General features: G+C 33.2%; 1 protein-coding gene across 1 annotated transcript in view; it reads right to left on the bottom strand.

The window, feature by feature from the left end:
• LOC107691189 (protein SEC13 homolog) overlaps nt 1–4,621 on the bottom strand; it is a 26,103-nt gene that overhangs the window by 892 nt on the left and 20,590 nt on the right. The gene's annotated exons all lie outside the window — the stretch shown is intronic.

The raw sequence follows: 4,621 nt of genomic DNA, 5'->3' as shown, positions 1-4,621 counted from the left end.
GTATTCTTTGCAGTGAATGGGTGCCGTCAGAATGAGAGTCCAAACAGCTGATAAAAACATCACAGTAATCCACAAGTATAATCCACACCACTCCAGTCCATCTTTTAAAGTGCAAAGATACGTTTGTAAGAAATTAACTGATGTACTGGAGTGGTGTGGATTACTTGTGGATTATTGTGATGTTTTTATCAGCTGTTTGGACTCTCATTCTGACGGCACCCATTCACTGCAGAGCATCCATTGCTGAGCAAGTGATGAAATGCTGAATTTCTCCAAATCTGTTCTGATGAAGAAACAAACTCGTCTACATCTTGGATGGCGTGAGAGTGAATAAATTTAAGCAAAGTTTCTTTTTTGAGTGAACTTTTTCTTAAGAAAAACTCATCTACATCTTGGATGGTCTGAAGGAGAGTACATTTTCAGCAAATTTTCATTTTTAGGTTAACCATTTCTTTAAAACTGTCTATTAGTGCTTTAAACCTTAGTTAAAAAAATAAGTTCAAACGGTCAATTTGAATCAATTAATTTAAAACTTCATATATACAAAAGCAAAAAACCTAAAGTAATATGCAATTAAAATAAATGTGGGTAAATTACTTATTACAATATATTGGGGATATGAATAACGATCTTTTTTCAGTATTTAATGTATATTTTTTAACTATACTCTTTAAGCATTTTGAATTGAATTTGCTACAGTAGTTGATTTGAAAAGCCATTTTAAGCAGTTTCAGAGTAAATGCATACATTATTGTTCAAATGTTCTGGATTTTTAAAGAAATACTTTTATTCTGAAAGGATGTGTTAAATAGACTGGTTAGTCAGGTTAGAGGCCGTTAGGAAAAAGCAAACACGTCTTCCTGTTCCAGGGACAGCGACGCAATCTTGCTCATCTTGGTGGGGTAAGATCATTTTGGCAAGCAAACAAGGTAATGAAAACACCTTCAAGAGCGACTGCGTACACACCATTAGTACAAAAAAAAAAAACAGTGTCTGCTTTAGCTGCATAGAACCACCTAGTCAGGACTGTATTTAACCTGCGCTTATTTTCAAAGCCCTTTTGCATTATTTAGCTGTCTGTTTTATGAATGCATCAGATAATGGCACCTTCGTCTGAGAGTAAATGGCTAGACCCGCCGCTCGCCGTCACCGTGAATAATTACAAGGCACAGCATCTCACCGAAAGCGCAACAACCCAGAGTCTTCATTTAAATAACGGCGACGTCAAGGACCGATTCCCTCACGCTGGGCCGAGTGCTGGGTGACTTAACCTCAGTCATTAATTCCTGAACCTGAGAGTGCTTTAATAGTCAGGCACTGTAAAATGAGTAATGATGCTGGGTAAATGCAGTGCTGTAAGCTGCCCACATGCTCCAGCGGAGCATCTTCACTCCGTAATCCCACAGGACGAGAGCCACAGACTGTCAACATAAGTTTCATGGTGAAAAGTGAACGAATCACAATGAATTTGTCAGAGAACATTCACGGCCTGTCCTTTAGTTGGTGACGGGATGAATCATGTTTGGCACACAGCGTCCTGGAGGACATCCAGGCTTTAGTATGAGAGCATTTGTTAACATTTATAAAAAGTACTATTGAGAAACTATTATAGTTTTTATTATTATTTTACATTAGTTTTAGTAAATTAGCTACAATTTTTGTGAAGTTTTAGTATTTTTTTTAGTCAATTTTAGTAGCTAGTTTTAGTAAATTAGCTAAACTTTTAGTAAAGTTTTTATTTTTTTGTAAAATTTAGTAGCTATAGTAAATTTAATAAATTAATTTAGTAATTATGTTTTTGTCTTTTTCGTTTTGTTCGTTTTTATGACGTTTTAGTTTTAATTTTAGTATATTACGCTAAACCTAAACAAAAATGAGAAAGGTTGCCTTGGCAACTAGCTGAAATAAGTTTATTTTCTTTCAGTTAAAATTTATTTTAATTTCAAGTAAGGAAATGTTTTTTTTAGCAGTTTTAGTTCTGTTTAACTGCCCATTTTTATGAACAGATTTAAAACGTTACATTAAAAATGCGTAATAAACGTAATAAAAGGTAAAAATAAATACTAAGCAAGTAAAATATATTCAGGTAAATATTGCTCATTATTACAATATATTGGTGGATATAAATAAAATGATAAAATATTCTTATTTTATTTATATATAAACTACCATTCAAAAGTTTTTTGACAGATGTCTCTTCTGCTCACCAAGGCTGCTTTTATTTGAACGAAATTACAGTACAGTAATATTGTTAAATGTTTTCACTGTTTAAAAATAACTTCTCTATTTGAATATATTGTAAAATGTAATTTATTCCTGTGATGGCAAAGCATCATTACTCCAGTCTTCAGTGTCACATGATCCTTCAGAAATCATTCCGATATGCTGATTTGGTGCTCAAGAAACATTTCTTATTATTACCAATAGTGTTAGGCAATATGCTCTATAGTCATATCCAGTGTTGGGGGTAACGCAATACAAGTAATGCGAGTTACGTAATCAGATTACTTTTTTCAAGTAACTAGTAAAGTAACGCATTACTTTTTTTAATTTACAAGAGAATATCTGAGTTACTTTTTTAAATAAGTAACGCAAGTTACAATTTTTTCCAATTTATTGATTGACAGCTTTCCTGTCCCCATGTTCTCTGGGCTTAATATTTCTTTATTTGAATGACTGATGTTTGATTTAACAACAAATCGAAATACGAACAAAAAGAAATAAAGAGATGTTCTAATAGGCTAATAATAATAATAATAATTATTATTAGGCTACTATTATTATTATTATTATTAAAATATTATATATAAAATATTAGGCCTAACTCATTTTTACAAGAAACAATGTGTTTTAACTCGTTATTACGAGAAGATATGTCGTTTTAACGAGATAATTGTCATATTAATGACCAATGTTGGGGGTAACGCATTACAAGTAACGTGAGTTACGTAATCAGATTACTCTTTCAAGTAACTAGTAAAGTAACGCATTACTTTTTTTAATTTACAAGAGAATATCTGAGTTACTTTTTTAAATAAGTAACGCAAGTTACTATTTTTTCCAATTTATTGATTGACAGCTTTCCTGTCCCCATTTTGAGAGAAATCAGATGTTACTGTAGTTCTAAAATAATTCTTCTTCTGCATTCTACTGTACGGACGTAAATTTACTTCCCCTTCAGCCTGAGGCTTATTCATTTCACTTTTGGTGTGAAAAGGCTTTTATATTTGCCAAAAATATAACTTTTTTATTTTAAAAACAAACAAGCAAGCCCTGTCCAGATTTAAAAAGTAACGCAAAAGTAACGTAACGCATTACTTTCCATAAAAAGTAACTAAGTAACGTAATTAGTTACTTTTTTTATGGAGTAACGCAATATTGTAATGCATTACTTTTAAAAGTAACTTTCCCCAACACTGGTATCATCCTATTGTAAGCCTGTGAGATTGCCGGTACATTGTGCTAATTTATTTATTTACTTGCTTAGTTTCATAGCCGGAGAGTGAACCAACTCCAAAGTAAGGCTAAAAGCAGCCTAATGTTAGGCTAATCTATTAACTACACATTAAATCTTAAATTTCAAGTAGCATATAGATGTCAAAATATTTTGCATAAGACTGAATTTGTATTTAACATAACAATTTAATAAAAACATTGAAAGTTACTAATTATAATGTTTAAATTTCCTCAGTTATTCAAACAGCAGCTACAGAAAACGAGCAAAGAATATTTACATTATCGAAGAACATCATCACTGACTCCCGGTATAATCAGTGAATCTACACTGTATGATGAATAAATCTCGTATACTTACATCGCACGTGCATTTGCACTTTGTGGTTTATGATGACTGTTTCAGCGATTACCAAAGACTATAGAATATCCAAGACGTGTCACTCGACTTGCCTTAAAGGGACTTTGGCTATGACTCATCTAAACACCTCTGATTGGCCATTGCGTTCATAAGCTCAGCATAATCGTGTATGATTGGTTATAACGCGCTAGGCCTGGGTGATAAAACGGTATCGATATTTATCGACGGTACACCTTCTTCGATAACGATAGAAAATTTTTTCAATATGGTGCATGATATAGGCACGTGCTATGAGTGACGCAGACAGCACATACAAACACGAACACACGCTGAATTGAGTGCTGTGCCTGCCTGTGATGAGGAGATTGTGAATAAAGAATGAATATTAGTCGAATTTAAAATAAACATTTGCATTTGAATGTTAGGAGTGCGTCAGGGAGCGTCATTAGTGGCGTGCGAGATGCAGTGATAATAATGTAAGTGACGTTGCATTTTAATGTTTTGTTAGTCTAGCCCACGAGACACGCAGTTGCTGTGTTATGCATTCAAAATATTAAGAGAAATATAGAAGCTCAATGCGGAGAAGATCTTGATTAGGTTAAAGGGGTCATATGATGCTGCTAAAAATAACATTATTTGGTGTATTTGGTGTAATGAAATGTGTTTATAGTTTAAAGTTAAAAAAACACATTATTTTCCACATACTGTACATTATTGTTTCTCCTCTATGCCCCGCCTTTTTGAAAAGCGTCGATTTTTACAAAGCTCATCGGTCTGAAAAAGCGAGGTGTGCTCTGATTGGCCAGC

Source organism: Sinocyclocheilus anshuiensis, unplaced genomic scaffold, assembly GCF_001515605.1.
Source record: "Sinocyclocheilus anshuiensis isolate Anshui unplaced genomic scaffold, SAMN03320099.WGS_v1.1 scaffold338, whole genome shotgun sequence".
NCBI classification, from domain to species: domain Eukaryota; kingdom Metazoa; phylum Chordata; class Actinopteri; order Cypriniformes; family Cyprinidae; genus Sinocyclocheilus; species Sinocyclocheilus anshuiensis.
The sequence above is the reverse complement of the archived record's forward strand: the minus strand, read 5'-3'. Positions and strand labels throughout refer to the sequence as shown.